We start from the raw sequence: 14605 nt of genomic DNA on the forward strand, positions 1-14605 counted from the left end.
TGGTATAAAAGAACTCCAGACTTTACAGTGAAAGTCAATGGGGACGGATCCGTTTGAAATGGCACCATATTGTGTCAACGTCAAACGGATCCGTCCCCATTGACTTGCATTGTAATTCAGGACGGATCCGTTTGGCTCCGCACGGCCAGGCGGACACCAAAACAACTTTTTTTTCATGTCCGTGGATCCTCCAAAAATCAAGGAAGACCCACGGACGAAAAAACGGTCACGGATCACGGACCTACGGACCCAGTTTTTGCGGACCATGAAAAAAAACTGTCGTGTGCATGAGGCCTAAGAGGGCATTTTTAGGCATTTGGATTCTCACGCTTTAGGGCCCCTAAAATGCCAGGGTAGTATAAATACCCCACAAGTGACCCCATTTTGGAAAGAAGACACCCCAAGGTATTCCGTGAGGGACATGGCGAGTTCCTAGATAAAAATATTTTTTTATTTTTTTTTTGGGCACAAGTTAATGGAAAATGATTTTGTAAGAGAAAAAAACAAAAAAATTATTCTATGAACTCGCCATGCCCCTCAAAAGTGATCTTTTTATAGCGCCACAGCGATTTTACGGTGTTTTTGCAGTGATCAGAATAAAAAAATTCAGTCACTGCGGTGGGGCTGAACTGAAAAATTTAGGAGCCAAATCAAATTTTTAGTCACCGAATCAAAATGTTGGTATCGTGACAATGCTACGCCGATCAGATCGGCATAGGGTTGTTTTGATACCAAAATTTTGATTCGCTTTCGTCACCATAAAAAAAGTATTGTGATACTCAAGACCGCGCAAAAAAAACAACACCAAAAAAAGCCGCGTGCATTTCGCATTTTATAAAACATTCGGCCCATAATAGAACAGTCCTATCCTATTTTTTGGGGTGACAAGGTGACTAAAAAATGGCGATTGCTCACCGCATAGGAGATATTTTTTAATAATTTAATAGTTTGGACTTTTCGGATGCAGCGCTATGTAATATGTTTATTTATTTATTGTTTATATATTTTATATGTAAAATTGGGAAAGGGGGGATTTAACCTTAATATTTTAGGGTACTTTCACACTAGTGTTTCTCTTTTCCGGCATAGAGTTCCGTCCTAGGGGCTCAATATCAGAAAAGAGCTGATCAGGCAGATCGCCATGGATTCTGACTGGAGAGCGATCCGTTCAGGATGCATCAGGACGTCTTCAGTTCAGTCATTAGGACTGTTCAGGTAAAATATAAAAACGCAGTATGCTACGGTTTTATCTCCGGCGGAAAAAAAACTGAAGATTTGCCTGAATGCCGGAACCAGCATTTTTTCCCATAGGAATGTATTAGTGCCGGATCTGGCATTCAAAATACCGGAATGCACCCGCACTAAATCCGGACCCATTCACTTCTATGGGGCTGTGCACATGAGCGGTGATTTTCACACATCACTTGTGCGTTGCGTGAAAATCGCAGCATGCTCTATGTTGTGCGTTTTTCACGCAATGCAGGCCCCATAGAAGCTAATGGGGCTGCGTGAAAATCGCAAGCAAGTGCGGATGTGGTACGATTTTCACTCATGGTTGCTAGGAGACAGTCTATTCACTGTTATTTTCCCTTATAACAGGGTTATGAATACAGACTGCAAAGTAGAAGGTCAATATAATAAACATTGGCGCAGTGCGCCCCCCAACACCCCAGTATGATAACCATTGGTGGCGCAGTGTGCTCCCCCAATATAATTAACATTGGCGCAGTGCGCCCCCCCATCACCCCAGTATGATAACCATTGGTGGCGCAGTGTGCTCCCCCAATATAATTAACATTGGCGCAGTGCGCCCCCCCATCACCCCAGTATGATAAGCATTGGTGGCGCAGTGTGCCCCCCAATATAATAAACATTGGTGGCGTAGTGCGCCCCCAACACCCCAGTATAATAAACATTGGTGGCGCAGTGTGCCCCCCTCAATATAATAAACATTGGTGGCGCAGTGTGCCCCCTCAATATAATAAACATTGGTGGCGTAATGCGCCCCCCCAACACCCCAGTTTGATAAACATTGGTGGCGCAGTGTGCCCCCCTCAATATAATAAACATTGGTGGCGCAGTGCGCCCCCCTCAATATAATAAACATTGGTGGCGCAGTGCGCACCCCTCAATATAATAAACATTGGTGGCGCAGTGTGCCCCCCTCAATATAATAAACATTGGTGGCGCAGTGTGCCCCCCTCAATATAATAAACATTGGTGGCACAGTGTGCCCCCCTCAATATAATAAACATTGGTGGCGCAGTGTGCCCCCTCAATATAATAAACATTGGTGGCCCAGTGTGCCCCCCTCAATATAATAAACATTGGTGGCGCAGTGTGCCCCCCCCCTCAATATAATGAACATTGGTGGCGTAGTGGGCAGTGCCAATGAGGGTTAAAAAAAATAATAATAATTAACTCACCTCCTCCAATTGATGGTCTCCTGTTCTTTCTTCGGGACCTGTCAAAGGACCTGTGGTGACATCACTGTGCTCATCACATGATACATCACATGATTCATCACCATGGTAATGGACCATGTGATGAGCTCAGTGACATCACCACAGGTCCTGAAGAAAGAACAGGAGACCGGCAGCTACGCAATCAACTGGAGGAGGTGAGTTAATAAAAAAAAAAAAATGTAACCCTCATTGGCACTTCCCACTGAGCCACCAATGTTTCTTATACTGGGGGGGGGCACACTGTGCCACCAATGTTTCTTATACTGGGGTGTGGGGGGCACACTGTGCCACCAATGTTTCTTATACTGGGGTGTGGGGGGCACACTGTGCTACCAATGTTTCTTATACTGGGGTGTTGGGGAGCACGCTGTGCCACCAATGTTTCTTATACTGGGGGGGCACACTGTGCCACCAATGTTTCTTATACTGGGGTGTGGGGGCACACTGTGCCACCAATGTTTCTTATACTGGGGTGTGGGGGGCACACTGTGCTACCAATGTTTCTTATACTGGGGTGTTGGGGAGCACGCTGTGCCACCAATGTTTCTTATACTGGGGGGGCACACTGTGCCACCAATGTTTCTTATACTGGGGTGTGGGGGGCACACTGTGCCACCAATGTTTCTTATACTGGGGTGTTGGGGAGCACGCTGTGCCACCAATGTTTCTTATACTGGGGGGGGCACACTGTGCCACCAATGTTTCTTATACTGGGGTGTGGGGGGCACACTGTGCCACCAATGTTTCTTATACTGGGGTGTGGGGGGCACACTGTGCCACCAATGTTTCTTATACTGGGGTGTGGGGGGCACACTGTGCCACCAATGTTTCTTCTACTGGGGTGTTGGGGGGCACACTGTGCCACCAATGTTTCTTATACTGGGGTGTTGGGGGGGGCGGCACTGCGCCACCAATGTTTCTTATACTGGGGTGTTGGGGGGGGGCACACTGTACAGGGAGTCTAAGAAAGAATCGAATGAGTCACTAACTAAGTCGGATCTTTAGATTCTTTTCACCTGCGACTCATTCGATTCTTTCATCCTGTACTTGTCAGTGACTCAGAGCTGCTAGTGCTTGCCTTGCCTCAGCTCTGATTGGTTGGTGGGGCGGGAAGGGGAGGGGCTGGCAGCAGCAGCTTCCACTCTAGGATCAGATTACACTCCTCCCGAGCCCCTCCCCTCCCTGCTGCCAGCGACTCTGCTATTGTGTGCTGTGACTCACTGCCTCGGCTCTGATTGGTTGGTGGGGTGGAGGGGCTGGCAGAAGCAGCTTCCACTCTAGGACCAGATTACACTCCTCCCGAGCCCCTCCCCTCCTTGCTGCCAGCGGCTCTGCTATTGTGTGCTGTGACTCACTGCCTCGGCTCTGATTGGTTGGTGGGGTGGAGGGGAGGGGCTGGCAGAAGCAGCTTCCACTCTAGGATCAGATTACACTCCTCCCGAGCCCCTCCCCTCCCTGCTGCCAGCGGCTCTGCTATTGTGCGCTGTGACTCACTGCCTCAGCTCTGATTGGTTGGTGGGCGGGGAGGGGAGGGGCTGGCAGCAGCAGCTTCCACTCTAGGATCAGATTACACTCCTCCCGAGCCCCTCCCCTCCCTGCTGCCAGCGGCTCTGCTATTGTGTGCTGTGACTCACTGCCTCAGCTCTGATTGGTTGGTGGGCGGGGAGGGGAGGGGCTGGCAGAAGCAGCTTCCACTCTAGGACCAGATTACACTCCTCCCGAGCCCCTCCCCTCCCTGCTGCCAGCGGCTCTGCTATTGTGTGCTGTGACTCACTGCCTCAGCTCTGATTGGTTGGTGGGCGGGGAGGGGAGGGGCTGGCAGCAGCAGCTTCCACTCTAAGAACATCGGCGGCGGCAGAGAACTATCAGCTCCTGTGCCCGTCGCTGTTCTACTGCAGAGCTGCCGCGGAGGGTTTAGTCGCAAATGGCGACAAGACTAAAAAGTCTTGTCGCCATTTGTGAATTCTAAGTCGCATTGGCGACCATTTTGGTCGCCATCTGGAGCCCTGAAGTGTGCGCACAAGATCAGGCCTGATCGGGTGAACACTGCGTTTTTTGTAGAGCCTATAGAACATGTCCTATTCTTCTCCGCAATTGCGGACAAGAAAAGGCATTTTCTATATAGTTCTGGCAATGTGCGGATCCGCAAAATGCAGAAAGCACATTGCTGGTGTCCGTGTTTTGTGGATCCGCAAAACACATACAGACGTCTGAATGGAGCCTGACAGGGGGGTGATCAGGAGTTAATTAGTGACGGGGGGTGTAGGGTGGCGCTTGGTGCTACTTACTGAGCTGCCTGTGTCCTCTGGTGGTCGATCCAAACAAAAGGGACACCAGAGGACCAGGTAGCGGAATATCAGACGCGGTTATCAAAACAGCATCTGATATACCTTTCAAGGGTTAAAAAATAAATAAATCGCATCTACAGCCTGCCAGCACGTGATCGCCGCTGGCAGGCTGTAGACGCACTCGTTTACCTGACGTTTTCTGTGAACGCGCGCTCCTGTGTTCACAGGAAATCTCGCATCTCGCGCCGAAGATAAACAAACCGGCCGCCTCCGGACCGCAATCCTGCGTTAGGCGGTTAACCAGTAATCGTCCAGCTTTCTGTCGCACCACCATCTTCCTGGGGGATTTCACGTGGTTGTAACTGGGGATGAGCACATTTCATATTTTGACATTCGTTTTTCGGTTCGGGTTGTGGTATTTACTGAATTGCGTTATGGATTCCGTTACCACGCACCCTAATGCAATCCCATAACGGAAAGCCTTTAGAGGCATTCCGTTATTCATTCCGTCATAATAGAAGTCTATGGCCTGTATAGCGGATCCGTCCGGTTTACGTTACGCTGGAGTCCTCTCCTGCATAAGGGCACTTTCACACTGGCGTTTTTCTTTTCCGGCGCTGAGTTCCGTCCTTGGGGCTCTATACCGGAAAAGAACTGATCAGTTTCATCCCCAGGCATTCTGAATGGAGAGCGATCCGCTCAGGAAGCATCAGGACGTCTTCAGTTCAGCGCGCTACGGTTTTCTCTCCGGCGAAAAAAACTGAAGACTTGCCTGAACGCCAGATCCGGCATTTTTTCCCATAGGAATGTATTAGCGCCGGATCTGGCATTCAGAATACCGGAATGCCGGATCCGTTGTTCCGGCATGCGCATATCAGTAAAAATGAGAAAAAATGTACAAGACGGATCTGTCGGTCCACATGACAAGCGCAGATACGGATCCGTCCTTGCAATGCATTTGTGAGACGGATCCGGATCCGTCTCACAAATGCTTTCAGTCAGCGGCAGATCGGCGGATCCGGTGGCCAGTTCCGACGACGGAACTGCCCGCCAGATCACACTGCCGCTAGTGTGAAAGTAGCCTAACATAAACCGGACGGATCCGTTATGCAGGCCATAGACTTTTATTATGACGGAATGAATAACGGAATGCCTCTAAAGGCTTTCCGCTATGGGATTGTATTAGGGTGCGTGGTACCGGAATCCATAACGCAATTCACATTATACCACAACCCGGAAACAAATGTCTAAATATGGAATTCGCTCATCCCTAGTTGTATCTGCAATGTCTCCCCCCGATCACTGCTTCCTCATAGACCTTGGTGGTGCAGTGGCATCATACTGATGACCTACTACCCTCAGGACAGGTTAATATCCTGCGACGGATCTCAATAGCGGAAAGGGAAAGCGCAGGTGTGAGACTAGCCTAAGCCAGTTTTCCTCCACACCAGTTTGGATTAATCTCCCCAGGGCCGTCTTTGCCGCAGGGCAAAAGGGGCAGCTGCCCTGGGCCCAGTTGCTCCTGGGGGCCCTCGCGACTCCCATCCACTGACTCTGACTGTCTATGCAGCAGTCTTCTTCACTAGAACAACTTGACCTTACAAGCGAAGCACTTCGGCGCCCGTCACGTGATAGAAGGGGTGTCCCTCACCTCAGCCTGGTGAGTGGTGCCACGGCTGAGCAGCCAGCAGCAGGACTAAGTCCCCGCCTCCGGTCCGGAGCTAAAGGGGTTGGGTGGCGGTGGTGAGTCGCCTCACGTGACCACTGCCAGACCAGACCGGGGACTCACTCACATGATGTCACCGTCCTGACCTAATAGTAGTAGTACCAGTACCTTAAGGTAGTCAGCCAGCCAGACCTGCAGCCTGCCACTGCCGCGCCAGGAGGGGAGGACCGAGGTGAGGTAAAGCAACTGCTGCGCTTATATATATTGACTTTATTTGATATCTGAATGTGGTTTAATAATTAACCCCAGAGCCGACCATTCATAAATTAGTGGGGGATAAGGGATTATTATAGAGACAGACGGCCCCAGGAGTCATAAGGGGTTGTGTTGGGTAAGGGTTCTTCTCTCTGTCTGACTGTGGCCTGGGGCCACCACCGGCCACATTTACTAATCTTTACTCAGGGGGGGCCTGGGGGGCCCTCATGGTGTGGACTGGACATTTTCACTAAGGAATATAGTTTAACCATTTATGTGCCAAAGAGAAATAAGAAGTCACTAAGTCCGCTCCAATCAGCTATCTGCACATAGACCAAGACGCTGGGTCCGTGCAGATGTCTGATGGAGCTGACTTAGTGACCAGTCCACACCATGAGGGCCCCCCCTGAGCAAAGATTAGTAAATGTGGCCGGTGGTGGCCCCAGGCCCCAGTTCAGCAGACAGAGAGAACCCAGCTCCTTTGTCTCCCGTCTCTAATAATCCCCCACTAATGGGGTTATTTAAATTACTGGGGGATTATTAGAGACGGGAGACAAAGGAGCTGGGTTCTCTCTGTCTGCTGAACTGGGGCCTGGGGCCACCACCGGCCACATTTACTAATCTTTACTCAGGGGGGCCCTCATGGTGTGGACTGGTCATTTTCACTAAGGAATATAGTTTAACCATTTATGTGCAAAAGAGGAAGTCAGCTCCAATCAGATATCTGCACATAGACCAAGACGCTGGGTCTTGGAGATTGGAGCTGACTTAGTGACTTATTTTTTTCTCTTTTGCACATAAACGGTTAAACTATATTCCTTTGAAAAAATGACCAGTCCACACCATGAGGGCCCCCCCTGAGCAGCGGGTGACACCAGCCATAGCAACGCCGCTGCCTCTGTTTTACAGCGCGTTCCCACCAATGCTTCCCTATGGGAATGGTTCTCACCTGAGCGTTTTACAGCGCGTTCCCACCAATGCTTCCCTATGGGAATGGTTCTCACCTGAGCGTTTTACAGCGCGTTCCCACCAATGCTTCCCTATGGGAATGGTTCTCACCTGAGCGTTTTACAGCGCGTTCCCACCAATGCTTCCCTATGGGAATGGTTCTCACCTGAGCGTTTTACAGCGCGTTCCCACCAATGCTTCCCTATGGGAATGGTTCTCACCTGAGCGTTTTACAGCGCGTTCCCACCAATGCTTCCCTATGGGAATGGTTCTCACCTGAGCGTTTTACAGCGCGTTCCCACCAATGCTTCCCTATGGGAATGGTTCTCACCTGAGCGTTTTACAGCGCGTTCCCACCAATGCTTCCCTATGGGAATGGTTCTCACCTGAGCGTTTTACAGCGCGTTCCCACCAATGCTTCCCTATGGGAATGGTTCTCACCTGAGCGTTTTACAGCGCGTTCCCACCAATGCTTCCCTATGGGAATGGTTCTCACCTGAGCGTTTTACAGCGCGTTCCCACCAATGCTTCCCTATGGAAATGGTTCACACCTGAGCGTTTTACAGCGCGTTCCCACCAATGCTTCCCTATGGGAATGGTTCTCACCTGAGCGTTTTACAGCGCGTTCCCACCAATGCTTCCCTATGGGAAATGGTTTCACACCTGAGCGTTTTACAGCGCGTTCCCACCAATGCTTCCCTATGGGAATGGTTCATCACCTGAGCGTTTTACAGCGCGTTCCCACCAATGCTTCCCTATGGGAATGGTTCTCACCTGAGCGTTTTACAGCGCGTTCCCACCAATGCTTCCCTATGGGAATGGTTCTCACCTGAGCGTTTTACAGCGCGTTCCCACCAATGCTTCCCTATGGGAATGGTTCTCACCTGAGCGTTTACAGCGCGTTCCCACCATGCTTCCCTATGGGAATGGTTCTCACCTGAGCGTTTTACAGCGCGTTCCCACCAATGCTTCCCTATGGAATGGTTCTCACCTGAGCGTTTTACAGCGCGTTCCCACCAATGCTTCCCTATGGGAATGGTTCTCACCTGAGCGTTTTACAGCGCGTTCCCACCAATGCTTCCCTATGGGAATGGTTCTCACCTGAGCGTTTTACAGCGCGTTCCCACCAATGCTTCCCTATGGGAATGGTTCTCACCTGAGCGTTTTACAGCGCGTTCCCACCAATGCTTCCCTATGGGAATGGTTCTCACCTGAGCGTTTTACAGCGCGTTCCCACCAATGCTTCCCTATGGGAATGGTTCTCACCTGAGCGTTTTACAGCGCGTTCCCACCAAATGCTTCCCTATGGGAATGGTTCTCACCTGAGCGTTTTACAGCGCGTTCCCACCAATGCTTCCCTATGGGAATGGTTCTCACCTGAGCGTTTTACAGCGCGTTCCCACCAATGCTTCCCTATGGGAATGGTTCTCACCTGAGCGTTTTACAGCGCGTTCCCACCAATGCTTCCCTATGGGAATGGTTCTCACCTGAGCGTTTTACAGCGCGTTCCCACCAATGCTTCCCTATGGGAATGGTTCTCACCTGAGCGTTTTACAGCGCGTTCCCACCAATGCTTCCCTATGGGAATGGTTCTCACCTGAGCGTTTTACAGCGCGTTCCCACCAATGCTTCCCTATGGGAATGGTTCTCACCTGAGCGTTTTACAGCGCGTTCCCACCAATGCTTCCCTATGGGAATGGTTCTCACCTGAGCGTTTTACAGCGCGTTCCCACCAATGCTTCCCTATGGGATGGTTCTCACCTGAGCGTTTTACAGCGCGTTCCCACCAATGCTTCCCTATGGGAATGGTTCTCACCTGAGCGTTTTACAGCGCGTTCCCACCAATGCTTCCCTATGGGAATGGTTCTCACCTGAGCGTTTTACAGCGCGTTCCCACCAATGCTTCCCTATGGGAATGGTTCTCACCTGAGCGTTTTACAGCGCGTTCCCACCAATGCTTCCCTATGGGAATGGTTCTCACCTGAGCGTTTTACAGCTGCGTTCCCACCAATGCTTCCCTATGGGAATGGTTCTCACCTGAGCGTTTTTAACAGCGCGTTCCCACCAATGCTTCCCTATGGGAATGGGTTCTCACCTGAGCGTTTTACAGCGCGTTCCCACCAATGCTTCCCTATGGGAATGGTTCACACCTGAGCGTTTTACAGCGCGTTCCCACCAATGCTTCCCTATGGGGAATGGTTCTCACCTGAGCGTTTTACAGCGCGTTCCCACCAATGCTTCCCTATGGGAATGGTTTCTACACCTGAGCGTTTTAACAGCGCGTTCCCACCAATGCTTCCCTATGGGAATGGTTCTCACCTGAGCGTTTTACAGCGCGTTCCCACCAATGCTTCCCTATGGGAATGGTTCACACCTGAGCGTTTTACAGCGCGTTCCCACCATGCTTCCCTATGGGAATGGTTCTCACCTGAGCGTTTACAGCGCGTTCCCACCAATGCTTCCCTATGGGAATGGTTCTCACCTGAGCGTTTTAACAGCGCGTTCCCACCAATGCTTCCCTATGGGAATGGTTCCACCTGAGCGTTTTTACAGCGCGTTCCCACCAATGCTTCCCTATGGGAATGGTTTCTACACCTGAGCGTTTTACAGCGCGTTCCCACCAATGCTTCCCTATGGAATGGTTCTCACCTGAGCGTTTACAGCGCGTTCCCACCAATGCTTCCCTATGGGAATGGTTCCACCTGAGCGTTTTACAGCGCGTTCCCACCAATGCTTCCCTATGGGAATGGTTCTCACCTGAGCGTTTTACAGCGCGTTCCCACCAATGCTTCCCTATGGGAATGGTTCTCACCTGAGCGTTTTACAGCGCGTTCCCACCAATGCTTCCCTATGGGAATGGTTCTCACCTGAGCTGTTTTACAGCGCGTTCCCACCAATGCTTCCCTATGGAATGGTTCATCACCTGAGCGTTTTACAGCGCGTTCCCACCAATGCTTCCCTATGGGGAATGGTTCTCACCTGAGCGTTTTACAGCGCGTTCCCACCAATGCTGCTCAGCGCGTTCTCCACCATGCTTCCCTATGGGAATGGTTCTCACCTGAGCGTTTTACAGCGCGTTCCCACCAATGCTTCCCTATGGGAATGGTTCTCACCTGAGCGTTTTACAGCGCGTTCCCACCAATGGCTTCCCTATGGGAATGGTTCTCACCTGAGCGTTTTACAGCGCGTTCCCACCAATGCTTCCCTATGGAATGGTTCTCACCTGAGCGTTTTACAGCGCGGTTCCCACCAATGCTTCCCTATGGGAATGGTTCTCACCCTGAGCGTTTTACAGCGCGTTCCCACCAATGCTTCCCTATGGGAATGGTTCTCACCTGAGCGTTTTACAGCGCGTTCCCACCAATGCTTCCCTATGGGAATGGTTCTCACCTGAGCGTTTTACAGCGCGTTCCCACCAATGCTTCCCTATGGGAATGGTTCTCACCTGAGCGTTTTACAGCGCGTTCCACCAATGCTTCCCTATGGGAATGGTTCTCACCTGAGCGTTTTACAGCGCGTTCCACCAATGCTTCCCTATGGGAATGGTTCTCACCTGAGCGTTTTACAGCGCGTTCCACCAATGCTTCCCTATGGGAATGGTTCTCACCTGAGCGTTTTACAGCGCGTTCCCACCAATGCTTCCCTATGGGAATGGTTCTCACCTGAGCGTTTTACAGCGCGTTCCCACCAATGCTTCCCTATGGGAATGGTTCTCACCTGAGCGTTTTACAGCGCGTTCCCACCAATGCTTCCCTATGGGAATGGTTCTCACCTGAGCGTTTTACAGCGCGTTCCCACCAATGCTTCCCTATGGGAATGGTTCTCACCTGAGCGTTTTACAGCGCGTACGATCGCGCTGTAAAACGCCCGATGCCCCAAGAAGTACATGAGCTCTTTGGGGCGTCTTGTCACGCGTTCCCGTCATAGACTTCAGCGGGAACACGCGACAATGGGCGTTCGCTTGTCTCTGTATGCGCGATTGCAAACGCCGGTACAATGGCACATACAGAGCGCTCCATCGCGAACGCTCAGGTCTGAACCCGCTGCAGTGCACGGCAGGCTCGCTTTTCTGAAGGAAGGTGAACTGTCTGAACTCTGAACGGCTGCTCAGTCAGTAGTGGCATGTGACACATGTGGCAATAATAGTGTGTCTGGTAAAGACCTGTGTCACGTCATGTGTGATGTGCATCCCAATGATGCCATACATACGTGTGCAGATACGGGTCCTGAACTCCTGTGAGGCTGCAGGGCAGGGGGTGGTGTGGACCACTCCTGAGACTGCATGTGCTTAGGCCTCATTCACACGGCCGTTGTTTGGGTCCGCATCCGAGCCGATGTGGACCCATTCACTGTGTGTTGTGGTGGAGGCGTGATTGCATGCTAGGGTGTGTGAAGGCGGGATCCAGGGGGCCAGTGGCATAGGGATCGCCATAGCAACCATAGCAGTGGCTATGGGGCCCTACGCCACTGGGGGCCCACCCGTCCAGACCGCATCATTTTTATTTTATTTTTTATACATCACAGCACTCACAGGCAGCCAGGGCCGACCGCCCGCCCAGTGTAGTGGGCGGGGCGCGGGCGGTCCAACATGAGGTAGGCCGGCGGATGCGGTGGAGGGGGCCGGAACGGGGGCATAGCGGAGGCGGAGCCAGGCTGGAACCGGCGCCGCCCGCAGTGCAGGAAAGGAATGAATTTCCCCGCCCCCTCCACCGCCTGAGTCCGCCTCCTGAGTCCTCCCACCCAGTCTCTCTAGTTAGTAGGAGGCGGACTCAGGTGGTGGAGGGGGCGGGGCCAGGCCGGGGGGGGGTTGTTACCTGTCCTGCTGTGGGGAGGAGGGACTGGGAGTGGGACTATGGAGGGAGACTGGTCCCGCCTAAAACCTACTACTGCTGTCACTGGATGGCACAGAGGGGTGATGGCACCTACTTCTCCAGGCTGCCTGTGAGGACCGGACATCAGCTGTCTACAGGAAAGGTAAGTGTCTGTCTGTAGAAATAGGTGTATAACTACTTGTAAGTTCATGTGTATGTAATGTGTGTGTGTGTGTCCATATATGTGGTGAGTGCGTATGTGAGTCTGTCCATGTATGTGGTGAGTGCCTGTATGAGTGAGTCCATGTATGTGGTGAGTGCGTGTATGAGTGAGTCCATGTATGTGGTGAGTGCGTATGTGAGTCTGTCCATGTATGTGGTGAGTGCCTGTATGAGTGAGTCCATGTATGTGGTGAGTGCGTGTATGAGTGCGTCCATGTATGTGGTGAGTGCGTGTATGAGTGCATCCATGTATGTGGTGAGTGCGTATGTGAGTCTGTCCATGTATGTGGTGAGTGCGTATGTGAGTCTGTCCATGTATGTGGTGAGTGCCTGTATGAGTGCGTCCATGTATGTGGTGAGTGCCTGTATGAGTGAGTCCATGTATGTGGAGAGTGCGTGTATGAGTGCGTCCATGTATGTAGTGAGTGCCTGTATACGTGCGTCCATGTATGTAGTGAGTGCGTGTATGTGAGTCTGTCCATGTATATGGTGAGTGCCTGTATGAGTGCATCCATGTATGTGGTGAGTGCGTGTATGAGTGAGTCCATGTATGTGGTGAGTGCGTATGTGAGTCTGTCCATATATGTGGTGAGTGCGTATGTGAGTCTGTCCATGTATGTGGTGAGTGCCTGTATGAGTGAGTCCATGTATGTGGTGAGTGCGTGTATGAGTGCGTCCATGTATGTGGTGAGTGCGTGTATGAGTGCATCCATGTATGTGGTGAGTGCGTATGTGAGTCTGTCCATGTATGTGGTGAGTGCGTATGTGAGTCTGTCCATGTATGTGGTGAGTGCCTGTATGAGTGCGTCCATGTATGTGGTGAGTGCCTGTATGAGTGAGTCCATGTATGTGGAGAGTGCGTGTATGAGTGCGTCCATGTATGTAGTGAGTGCCTGTATACGTGCGTCCATGTATGTAGTGAGTGCGTGTATGTGAGTCTGTCCATGTATGTGGTGAGTGCCTGTATGAGTGCATCCATGTATGTGGTGAGTGCGTGTATGAGTGAGTCCATGTATGTGGTGAGTGCGTATGTGAGTCTGTCCATGTATGTGGTGAGTGCCTGTATGAGTGAGTCCATGTATGTGGAGAGTGCGTGTATGAGTGAGTCCATGTATGTGGTGAGTGCGTATGTGAGTCTGTCCATGTATGTGGTGAGTGCGTATGTGAGTCTGTCCATGTATGTGGTGAGTGCCTGTATGAGTGAGTCCATGTATGTGGTGAGTGCGTGTATGAGTGAGTCCATGTATGTGGTGAGTGCGTATGTGAGTCTGTCCATGTATGTGGTGAGTGCCTGTATGAGTGCATCCATGTATGTGGTGAATGCGTGTATGAGTGCGTCCATGTCTATGGTGAGTACGTGTATGAGTGCGTCCATGTATGTGGTGAATGCGTGTATGAGTGCATCCATGTATGTGGTGAGTGCGTATGTGAGTCTGTCCATGTATGTGGTGAGTGCCTGTATGAGTGCGTCCATGTATGTGGTGAGTGCCTGTATGAGTCTGTCCATGTATGTGGAGAGTGCGTGTATGAGTGCGTACATGTATATGGTGAATGCGTGTATGAGTGCATCCATGTATGTGGTGAGTGCGTATGTGAGTCTGTCCATGTATGTGGTGAGTGCCTGTATGAGTGCGTCCATGTATGTGGTGAGTGCCTGTATGAGTGAGTCCATGTATGTGGAGAGTGCGTGTATGAGTGCGTCCATGTATATGGTGAGTGCCTGTATGAGTGCATCCATGTATGTGGTGAGTGCGTGTATGAGTGAGTCCATGTATGTGGTGAGTGCGTATGTGAGTCTGTCCATGTATGTGGTGAGTGCCTGTATGAGTGAGTCCATGTATGTGGAGAGTGCGTGTATGAGTGAGTCCATGTATGTGGTGAGTGCGTATGTGAGTCTGTCCATGTATGTGGTGAGTGCCTGTATGAGTGCATCCATGTATGTGGTGAATG

General features: G+C 51.2%; 1 pseudogene; it reads right to left on the reverse strand.

Moving 5' to 3' along the window:
- LOC122923378 overlaps nt 1-10655 on the reverse strand; it is a 34176-nt pseudogene extending 23521 nt beyond the window's left edge.
- Between the last annotated feature and the right edge of the window lie 3950 nt (nt 10656-14605).

Source organism: Bufo gargarizans, unplaced genomic scaffold (genome assembly GCF_014858855.1).
Source record: "Bufo gargarizans isolate SCDJY-AF-19 unplaced genomic scaffold, ASM1485885v1 original_scaffold_1533_pilon, whole genome shotgun sequence".
In the NCBI taxonomy this organism is placed as follows: domain Eukaryota; kingdom Metazoa; phylum Chordata; class Amphibia; order Anura; family Bufonidae; genus Bufo; species Bufo gargarizans.